Here is a 12,026-nt window from a genome sequence, read left to right as displayed (position 1 = left end):
TGAACCTACACAATCATCTGACCTCAGGATATTCCTTCTTTTGCCTGCTTAGGCCCTCCCCAGGAAGCATATGCAGCCTTGTGCTCTTTGCAGTAGCTGACTGTGGTCCTTCACTGTAACTATTAGAAGACCATCATGTGCTCAGGACTCCAGGATTGATCCTCTCTGGAGCAAACCAGTCTCAGATTTTCATAGGCTAAACAAGCTCTGCTTTTCCCCGGGGTCAGGTAAATTGCAGCTTTGCAAAACAGGTAGAATTCCTAATTAAAAGGCTAAGTTGCTGAAAATAGACTGAAAATGTCAATTGATTCCGGTATCTAAATTGTTTTCATGAAGACCTTAAACAATTGAAATCTTCAACCATTTTCCTGCCGAGCTAAAACTTGGAACTGCTTAACGGATTTAATTAGAAGTGAGACCGTGCAGTCAATTTTTCATCCTCTGGCTGGAAAAGCAAGAAGGACCTCAAACAACAGAAACAGCAAAGAGAAAATCAGCAGACAGTTCACCTTGTATAGTCCAGTTGCATTGCAATAACTTATTTCACCCACTGAATATAAAAAATATTAATAAGTCTGAAGTCTTACTTGTTACAAAGACATTAAGTCTAAAAAATATATGACCTAAGAAAAATATTTTGCTTAAAATAGTTCTCTTATCTGATATAATCTCTCATCTGCCCCAGTCCTTTGGGTCTGTAACTCTTGAGGTCAATATGACTATGTAGAGTTCACTTCAGAAAACATAAGCGGGATTAAAGGAATGAGTCATGGGACGGAAAAAAATTAAAAAGAGGGTCAAGATATCTCTGAATTGGCTTGAAGGAACTATCTGAAGGGAGTATGTTTACTCCAATAAAAACTGCACGTGGCAAAAATACCTTGTGTGAAGAGGCTAAATGGAGCATTTAAAAAGAAAATAGTAATTAAAAATACTCATTGAGCAATCAATTGTTTCATAATGTGCACATGTATGCATGCAGTCACATCCAGGCACTTCCAGTTCTGAAAGCCAACGTCACCGAGGATGTCTGAAATTAAGGATACTTGAGTTGCTACTACATCCTATTGGTCTTCATTCCTCTGCTAGCAGGGGGATTGGCTGTTCTTTCTCAAGCTGCACTGAACACTTCTCTCAAAATAAGCAGTTGCATGCTGCCTGAGAAGATGAAGCCAATTATTAAAGGTTACTCATTTCTATAAAGCTTCGTTAATACTTTCTTAACAATGTACAGTACTTGTAAAGCATTTAGGCCAATATTTTCTGAAGAGGTCAGTGATTTTGGAGATTTGAAGGCGTCTTCAGGGCACTGGAAAGGTTAAAAACTAAAATTAGAAGCCTGCGTGAAAATTTTGGCATGCATCCACCAATGTTCATGTGTTTTTCTGGTGGTGTTGAATTTGAATACCACCACCGGCAGGCACCTTTCAGACACATTTGAACGATGCAGTGTGCCACCTAAACGGGTCAGTGCATTCCTCCAAATAAAGATATTAACTATTTTGGGAAGTCGTGTGCCAGTATGTTCCTGAGAATTTTCCTCTGCTGTGGGGAGCGTTGTAACTTCTTCCCGTATTTTTCTAAAACTAAGCAGAACCCAGATGGTTTTCAAGTAGTTCATACACACAGAAAACAAACCCAAAGAAAGTCCACAACTTCTTTTAGTAGCTATTTACTGCTAATGGACACCCAACCTAACCAGTCTGGGGAAGGGCTCGGATCTGATTGAAGGAAGAGGTGAAGGTGAGCCGCAGCAACCGAGAGCAGGAAGCTGAAGAAGAGTACAAAGGGAGAGGATAGTCTCACATCCCTTACCTTGATCGCTGATTGGAGAGAAGAGAGCAACAGTGAACAATGTTAATAACGCTAAATGCAACATGGGGATTGTTTCACGGGATAAAAGAGTTTAGACATTTGAGTTAAGACGAGGGCAAGTGCAGGCTAATGTCTGACAATGAATAAGCAACATAAGGAACGTTATGAAGAGCTGTGCAACGAATGGAGCAGAGATGAAACAAATCCTTCTCAGCACAAAGAAGGAAAACAGATTTTGACATTGCTAGAAAAAGTTTTAGTGGACCAAAGGCTTCAAAGAGAAAGAGGTGGTGTTGAGTGACAACATCACTGCATATCCTGACGTAAGTAGGCACAAAACGTAATGACAGAAGCCATTGAGCAGAATTACAAACAATAGTCAGTACTGAGCAAAAGGAAAGGTGACATTAGTAGAATTTTGTGAGGAAGAGCCGAAGAGTGACTTCAGTAACTATGGAGGAATTGCTTTTTGAGTACGCCAGGAAAAAGTGCTAAGGTGCAGTAAGTGAAAAGGAAGAGGTGTATGGAAATAGCATTAAAAAGAAGAGGCTGGATTTAGATGAGGATGAAAGTACAGCAAAGTCTCTTCACATGATAAGAAATACAGAGAAAACACCAAAACTTGCTAAAATTCTTCCCTTGACTTTGAACAGACTTTCACCATCATCCTGCCAAAAGCCCTGTGGGTCACATTGACTTGAGCTGGTCTGCTGTGATAATCAGCAGGTACAAGCACTTAGGGTGGAAGGCACTTTTCCAGGACCAGTCCCTTTCAGCCTCTCCTCTTCCCATCACCTGTTTGAAATGGCAACTGCACCAGGAAATGTCATCTGCAACACAGATTGCTGTGCTGGCACTTGAATAGCGAAGGGCCCTGGCAAATGAGTATTCCCTCTCCCCAGACACCTCTTAGTCATCTTTTCCATTTTCACTGCCTCCTGGCTGATTCTGTAGGTCCCCCTTTCCTCTGGCCCCACAGGTGCATGTCCTAAACTTTTACTCAGGCCAGCAATGCTTCCCTGGGTATACGCCTGCAGTGGTGAGGTGGCAGGATGAGTGCAGGCCCTGTCACAGGGCATGAAATGGGGCATCCTCTACAGCCAAACGCCATGCTTGTCCCCGCACGCCCTGTGCCGGGGCTGGGTGCCATCCCGCCGCCTGCATGCTCAGTGCTCACTCCTGCTCAGCCAGGGAGACATGGGGATTACAGAGAGTGTGTACTTGACTTACGCACAAAAACCACCTGGCAAAACATCAATAACATGTTTACTGATTCGGCCCTGCAATTAGTATTGCATATCCCCCTGTACACTCCGGTCCTCACTTGGCCAGCCCATGTTCCTAGCCCATGCAAATCCCCTCTCTTCCCACTCCTCCCAGTAGCCATTCACTGCTGTAAGCGCCTCAAAACAAGGCCTGTGCCAATAATGCTCCTGTGCAGAATGTGTGTGTCTAATTTTTCCGCCCAGTATCTCTCATCTCCCAAGCCTGGGAGACAACTATGGGAGGAGAATTGCAGAGCTCAGAAGAATGAATGTTGCATCACTGCTGCTATAAACACTGAACTATTTCTTTCTTTACAGCACTTGCAGTATCAAGACATCACAAAACCAGTGCCTAACTAAGGGAGATAGAGACAGAGTCTGCTGGTGTTTGTCTGGTTCTTCTCTTCAGGCAGAAATAAGAAGGAAAGAAATGAAAGTTGTTTGAGCTCTCGTTGGCCACATAGGCGAAGACTTGAAGGGAGTTGTTGTTGCAGAATGGCAGACAGACGACACATGCAACCACTAATCTAGCAAAAGTAAGGTAGGTACCTGCAAAAAGTTCCCTGAGCTGATGTGGCGTTATCACAATGTTCCCACCCAACTCCGTAACCTCAAGCCTAACCACAGCCCCACAATTGTTCGCATTAAGTATTTTCTCACACATCCCTACCTACACCACAGGCCTTCCCTTTTAGCCACGCCGCTGCAGAGAACCCTACTGCAGAACTCCAGCTCTGCCCTTCAGCCACACTTAATAGCTCTTTCCTCAAACCATTTGCCAATGCTAGGACCAATTAATAGGCAGGAGCATTGCACCTCTTCAACTCCGAGACCTTCAGGCGTTTCACAAGTTAAATAAATCCTTTCTCCAACCCAAGTGACTGTGAAAAGCTTCATCTGCCAGTGAAGCAGAAAATGAGACAGGTTTGAAATATCATTTTGAACTGGTATGTGCATGCCACTACCCCAGATTTGGGAATCTCAGACTTGCAGAACTACCAGTGATCTCCACGCTTGCAGATCCATGCCATCAGCTACTTCTGGTGCAGTACACACTCCTCCGGCAACAGGTTGAGGAATAGATCCTAAGCTTACAAATTGGTTAGCTTGGACTAGTACCCTTGCTACCCCTACTAGTGAATGTGGAACAGCAATCTTCCAGCTGCAGGACCAGCTATCCTGCATGCCGAGGAGGTGCTCACACTGGTCTGCTGCTGCTGTGCCTTAGGGGTGATGCTGGGGCAAATCTCTAGATGATTGTCATCTTCTAATTTTGGCCACCCCTTCACTTTGGTCATCAACAAAGTTTCATCAGGTGAAGTTAACTCAGGAGGAGTTAGTTTACCAGGAGCTTCATGATTTCTTCCTCCTCAGCTTGCAGCCAGATATGCCAAATGGCACAGCACCTGCTTTCTAAGACACATGCAGCTGCTTCTCTGTTATTGGCACTGTGGTGCAGAGCAATCTGTCTCCAAGCTGACTGACAAGACTTGGCTCTCAAAGGATGGAGGAATCATGGGATGCCAGAAAGACAACTGGCAAGTTTGTCCTCAAGTCCCAGGCTTCCTGCACCCAGGAGGGCAGCACAGAAAAAAGCCCCCTAGTATCCAGAAATCACTGGTGGGACTCACCAGCCTGGCATTCCCAGCCTGAATGCTGCTGCTGCATTGTCTGAAAGCAGTGGCTGCCTTTGGAGTGGACGAGTGGGGAGGGATGTGGAAACAGCTGCTGTGCCAATACAGCTGCTTTGGAATGGCACTCAGAATCCCAGGCCACATCAACAGCCCACTCACCCCCTTCAAAACTAGCTTTTGAGCACCTGCTCTGAGGTCTAAAATGGGACTGTTCTGGACCTGAAATACTCCTATGGAAGAGAGTTGCATGCTTGCCTAAGGAATGCTCTCAGCTCTATTAAAATGCTAAGCCAGACTAAAGCAACCTCAGCTCGACGGTCATGGACAAAGATTTGTCATACGAAGACCGGAAATAAAATGGTAGCCAAAGAAATCCCAGGAAAAACACACTTAATGAAGTTTTGCAGATTCCAGTCCAGTAGCTAAATCAAGATGCCATTTTGCCAAGAAAACATTGTGAAACCTGCAGTTTACTCTTTGATCCCAAGCCTTCCCTACCCATCCATTCATAAGCAGTATCATTAGACAGAAATGACTGTAGAAATAAGATTGGTTAGTTGGTGAGCTTCTGATAACAAACAGATTGTTTTGTCATGTCACGGCCAGCTACTAGACTTTTCTGGCATACACCAATATAGGACTGAACCTTGAAGAAAAAAATGGAAGATGTAAAATATTACATATGGTATGATAGGCTTTCTTAGCCTTTTATATTAACATTTTAATATGTAGGAGACAATATGTTGTAATTACAAAAGGGGAGGAGGACTGAAATGAGGAACAGGTTATTGCTGTAGGCAGGAAGCAATAAAAAGGCGAATACATGCCTCATTTCTTTAGATGCTTGTTATATGTATGTTACTTGCATTTTTTTTTCCTAAAATGAAATAAACCTATATAATGCCCATCTTTTTTCTAACACAGAAGCACATTAACAAGAGCATGAACTTCTGAAGCTCTTCTGTTCTTTCCCTGGGGCAGATATCATGGAAATTGCACTGGAATATGAAAATTCTCCACTCTCTTTTTAATGGGAAAATTAAATTGTTTTAAATCAATATTGACTGGCAGAAAAATTAAAGTAGCATTTCTAAAGTTAAGAACCTAAAATCAGAAGTGACAAACTTTTAAAAGTTACCTGCTTTCTCAAGTCTAAGATGACATTGGTCCCCTCTTTCTCCAGTGTCACACCTCCAAAATTTCACACGAAGTCAGATGCACCTCGGCTCCCTCCCCGATGCCCAGTAACACTTAACGCGGCCAGCAAGCTGGGCTCCACCTCCTGGCCCTGATACCAGCAAGCACAAGTATCCGTCATGGTTTCCAAATCCAAAGCATTGCGGCGTTCCTGAGCTCCTCGCCTGGCCTGCTGCAGCTGTCCCAATGCCCTACATTCCAGACAGCTCCCCTGATTGCACAGCCCCGGACCTGACAGCTGCGGAGGACCGTTCGCAGCACCTCCCTGGTCACTCCTTCCAGCCACCAAGGTCTGCAGCGGCAGCACTTTGGACTCCCAGGGTATGTCAGTGCTGCGAGCGAACCAGAGCCCACAAGCTGTGTAAGCACATCTTGCCCTGTGCTCTCGGAGCTTCCCCCACGTGCTCCTGCCCTAGGTAAAGAAAGCACAGCTTGCCAGCAGCATGGCAAGGCCAGTGCCGGCTCCTGAGGCTCTCTGGGTTGCCTTCTGGCAAGTGAAGCTAAAGCATACGTAAGCCCTGGTGAGTCTGGCTGAGGAGCTTTTGGCCACAGTCGGGCACCCACCCGCAGGGTGGTCAGCAGGAGCCCCTGCACTGCCAGAGGCTGCGGGAGGACCAGCCTGGAGAGTGGGCTGGAGCCCTCGCTCCCCAGGAGCCTGGGGAGAGCAGAGCCTGGGACACGTATTCTTAAAGCATGGGGGACTGCCTGGCCTACATCCCACAGGAGAGGGAGGGCTTGATCTAGAACATTGTAATGTGCTTTTCTGGTTAGGAATCTGCTGTGTTCATAGACAGAAAGGTACAGCTGTGTTAAGCTAAGATGACTCTGATCAGGTTAAAAAACAAACTAGGAAAGGCACAGGCTCCTAACAGTGTAACACCTTCAAATTTGGTACAGAGGCAATTAAAGCATACTCAGATAATTTCCCTTCCTTGTCAGGAAATATTACAACTTTTTCAGCACTTCCTCTTCTTATATTTTAAGTCATTGCACTTCACACAATACCTTATTTGCATAAGGATATTAACAACTCACCTACACTGTTTCTAACTTTAGGTCATTCATAATTCAGTTACGTAAAACTCAATAACGATTTTTACTACTGTTAATAATTAGCAAAATGTACATTTCCACAGCATAATCCCTGCTTGGTTTAATATTTTTCCACCTGCTCAGCTACTTGGCTAACTATCTGTCAACTTAATTCCTCCAGAGGCTGCAGGTAGCTGGAAGCTGTGAAGTAGGGCTCATTCACATTCCCGAGTTCCCCAGCTCACACCATACAGAGTTAAGATTAAAGACCGTTCCTATGTAACTGATGCCGAATTGTCATGAAAGCTGTCTAACAATGCTGCCTAAGGACCAGTTTCACACAAGTTTAGATTTCTTGCAAAAGAGACAATTAAGACACCCTGCTGAAAAATTGCAAAACCTCCATTTTTTAACTATTTTTAAACTTGCTGAAACTTCAGCTGCTGTGACAATGACGTGGAACTAGCTGAGCACTATGATCAATTTTTTTAAACTAACGTTCAGGTTCATCAGACATTCGCCATTCTTCTCGCCATCAAACTGAAACTTTAAAGATTAGCTGTGAGCTAAACAAAATAGCTGTGCAGGAAAAAAATAAACCAGAAATCAGACAGATGTATGTACTGGCTTTGTACAGGAGAGCATGTGTGTGGAGGTGTATTAAGTCAAATTGCACTTTGACCAAAAGTTATGTATTTAGTTGTTGAAAACATGTAAATTTCTGCTTCTTTCCAGTTTGCTTCTTTCCCCTAGACCAAGCAAGGCTGAGCTTTCAGCAGTCGGCTGCCAGGAAGCTGACTGATTCTGCCCTTCATTATGTCAGAAAAGGAGACACAAGAATTAATTACATAAATTTTGGGTTTCCAGTGAAAAACTCACGTTCCAAGTATAGCAATATTTACCAACAGCATCCTTATTTTTTTGATAATTAGACAAGCTAGTAAATGACACCACGTCAGCCCGCAGCAGGAACTATCTCATATGGTGGTCAAAAGAAATGGCTGATTCTGTGAGCTGCTGTGTGCACCACAGAAAATGTCAACTCCCTTTCGTAAAGTGTCCTGCTCCCTTCCCCTGTTACCGTCTGTGGAAAAAAAAAATCTGATTTGGCTTCAGCCTGTTTAGATTGGGCTTCACTTGAACATTTTCTTTTGCTCTGGGTCCATGCAGGTTTCTAGTCTGATAGACTTAGTCCTGCAGAGAAGGAAACAAAGGAGCCTGAGGCTAGTTAGCAAGTGGTGTGGATGCAGAGCACACAGATCATTGAACTGGCTTTTCCTCTTCTGGTCTTCCCAAGTAATAGGCTGAGAGTCTTTACAACCTGAGAAGGAAATCTGTGTTGCAAACTAGCAAAAGCCCATCATGAGGAACATAAGGACCGCACTGGTTCTGGGGCCAGCATTTCAAAGCTTCAGGCAGTCCAAAAACCAAAACAAAATTTGGTCGCAGCTGTGGAGCGTCACTTGGAGTGTGAACTCATCAGTTAGGTATGTGTGCACAGAACTGGCTGAGATCGACAAGCCTTAATGAAAAATAGAAGTCAGCATTGCTTTAGACTTCAATAAGATCTGAGACTACGTTTATTTCCCACTCTCAGCATCTCACAGAGCCACTTAGCATGTTCTATGAATAGACTCAAGAACTGAAGTTTCAGTCCAACCAATGTCCCTACCATTAATTAACATCAAGCATGCACTAAAACACAGACCTCCACATAATTCACTAGAAATGGCAGTTTCCTCCATTTCCCAGCTCTTGCCAAGCAGAACAGCTCTCCTTCATTTCAAGAGCTACTTTGGTGGTCATGTTTTATCAAGCTGTGAAACAAGTGCCTGAACTATAGTGCTGTTACTTTGTACCAAGGCTGCGTTTCTTACCTTGGCATGCTGGAGCCAGAGCCTGGCTGCAGCAGCAGATAGAGGTGCACAAAGAATATAAGATCAAAATATCACTGAGGACAACAGGCCTCTACTACTTCTGGCATGGGCCTAGTTCCTTGTGTCCACTTATGGAGATCAAAGGCATAATTTACGTAGAGGAAGAATTATTTGTGCATAAACAGCCATTAACTATATAATACAGAGAAGATGCTTTTAAATTCAAATGGGTGGCACAGCAGCCAGCACTAGACAAGTGACCCAAGCATCTTGTTACTTACATAAACTGAAGCAGGAGGGAGTCTGATGCTGATGACAAAACCTCTTTGTGAGTAACACTGGCAAAATCTTTCAGAGTGCAATTCAGGACTAAGTTAAAAGAAAAGGGGGCACTTCTCTCCTAGTAGAAACTAACTTTAAGAATCACATTTCTTTCCTTGTTTGTGTACAACAGAGAATGGAAACAACTGCTGCTATTTTGTTTCAAAAACTGATTATCCTGAGGGGGGAAAAGGGGAATCATTTGTTTGTTCTCGTGAAAAACCTGTAGCAGTCTAAGGTGTTGAGGAAAGAACATCCTTCTTCCAGGGAGAAGTAAAAGAAGGAAAAGACTCATCAACTACCATGGCCTGCACCTATTGCATTTCTTATGAGTCTTACCTCCAGCCCTATCCCTAGGCTTCAGTCCTTCCCATTTCATTTGGGTGCATCTGATCTTGGGCTATAAAGTCTTAAAATATAGCACTAAGTGATGTCTCAGCTTGTTCTGCCTGCAGCTTTGGGAGTGACCATACTGCACCCCCAGACTGCAAGTCAGCTTTTTCAAATAGAATAAACACTTATTTAAACAGCAGTCTTCCTCCACCACTCCCTCAAAAGCCTATAAGCAGGGGATCAAAGATTTCTCAAGCTCAACTGCCCCATCCACACGTCAGGTTTAAGGCTTACTGACCTCTATAGCCAATAACACACATGGGAGTAATATGATTAGGATAACAACCAGACTTCGAATACTGAACCCAAATAATCTGGCATTTACAGTTTGGTCAGCTGGGACCTCTCTTTTATACAAGGTGAAAGCGCAGTTTGGAGTCACTCATCTGGATTGTTAGCACAATGCCTGACTATCCCACTACCCCTGAGAAAACAATACGTGGAAGCAGCAGTTATTCTAGAAACATCCCAGTGACTTAAAATACAAGCAAAAAAAAGTCTGAGAGCAAAAGTCAGCAAGATAATAAATGCAGCACAAGTAGAGTAACACTACGATACTCTCAAAACAGGAGGTGCTTTTCAAGAGTGAGGGGATGAGACAGGCCAACCTCACAAAATCATGGTTGATTGCTGACTTTGAACAACTGCAGCTGCCCAGAGGGAGGGATATGAGAAGGCTGAAGGAGTAGGTTTTGAAATGGAAGGTGGTGCTGGTTCAGAAAAGGGAGTACAACTGCAGCCACATGCTCCTGTGTTTCTTTGCTGGTCCTTCTTAGACTTACTAGGTTCATAAGGGCTCTGTTAGCTAAAGTACGAGGACTGTGGGAAGCAAAACAAGTAATAAGAACTGCCAGAAATAGGTTTCTATGTTTCTGCCTTTGTTTTAAGAATGCCTCAGCTCCTTGCTCTTGATCCATTGTTGGTGGGTGTCCCAGGTGTGACTTCTTCTGGCACTCCTCTAAATCATGGCCCCATGTCCATGTCTTTTCCCCTGCCTGAATCTTTCACTCTCCAAGATGGGAACCAGGATCCCTGGCCAGTCTGGGCAGATTCACATGGCATGGTCAAGCTTTACAGTACTGAAATGCCAAAGTGATGAGATGCTGGTTTCAAGAACAGCCAGTTGAAAATGGTCTGGTGTTGGCTACAGATCAACATTTAAGCAGGGAGCATGATCAATGGGTAACAGAGGATGCAGAGGTAAGGAGGTCAGGGCAGGATGCAAAGCAGTCTCTGAACTTAACTCGCCAAACATGTACAAAACAGAGATACATACGTACCAGCAGTAGTCTGTGATGTTACATAGCTCTATAAGCTTACTATGTGACAGAAGTGGTGGATATACATTACTTAGCCAGTCATTCCAGCCAGTTATCTCAAGCTGGTACAGAATCGACATAGGTCAATTCAGTATGTGTAAGCTAAAGACAACAAACACATCATGAACAGACAAGCCTTCAGATCTTACCAGATTAAGTGGTTCATTTAGCTAGCAGGCAATTCTTTAATGAAAACAATAAGAGTATAGCCAGTACAAGTTTCTAAAGGCAAAAAAAGAGAACGTATTTGGAAGCTGCTACCATAAAGTAGCAAGCTGGATTTGCCCCAGGATTAAATTACATGTTGCTGCTGCAGTCTTGGGTGATGGAGCAGCTCAGGCAAGCAGCTCCCTGATGTTGGATTTGTTCCCTTATACTTGCAAAGACACAACATTCACCTTAGCGCTGCCCTGGTGCTTGTCCAAATAATGAAACTAGCTACTACATTTGCAGATTAATCCCTAAGCAAGGGATTCTGTAAATATTAGTCAGCCCTATTAAAACAGACTGACAAAAGAAGAAAGGAAGGGAGGTGCTTGGCAGAAAAAGAAAATAATTTTAAGGGTTAAAAATACATCTTATGGGTTGGCAATGGCACAGAAGGAGACACACTGCAGATAGTGATCACTGCTACTACTAGTCAACACTTGCTTGAGCTACTAAGGTTCCTTCTGCAGTGCAGTTCATGGGTAGCATGCTGACAATACCACAGCTATCAACCGACCTAGTTACTGCAGGGTTTCCGTTCCCAGCACTCACAGCCAATACAATCTTACTTCAACTTTCGCAACTATTAATGCTTTGTTTAAAGCTTGAGCAACTGGAATCAAGTGATCACTGCTGAATCTCAGCTTTCACTTAAACAGATAAAGAAAATATGAAGCTTCTCACCATCAGAGAAAAGCCTGATAAGATGAATTCCCTAAGGTCAACAGTCATGATGATAAACAAAGAGACCCTAACCCAAGAGAGGGTTAAAATATTGTGATATTAAAAGCTCACCTGATATGTTTGAGGGGTCTGCTTCATTTTCTGATTGTATTTCTGGAGGAGTACTTGGTGAGAAGATGGGACTGGCTTTAAAAAAGGAAGCATTCACTACCAAAAATTAGCACAAAAGGCAGCAGGAACACTTTAACATCAGCTGGGAAAGGAAAAAGCCAAAGCGCTGTG

This window comes from Accipiter gentilis, chromosome 6 (genome assembly GCF_929443795.1).
Source record: "Accipiter gentilis chromosome 6, bAccGen1.1, whole genome shotgun sequence".
Lineage (NCBI taxonomy): Eukaryota > Metazoa > Chordata > Aves > Accipitriformes > Accipitridae > Astur > Astur gentilis.
Note: the sequence above shows the minus strand (reverse complement) of the source record.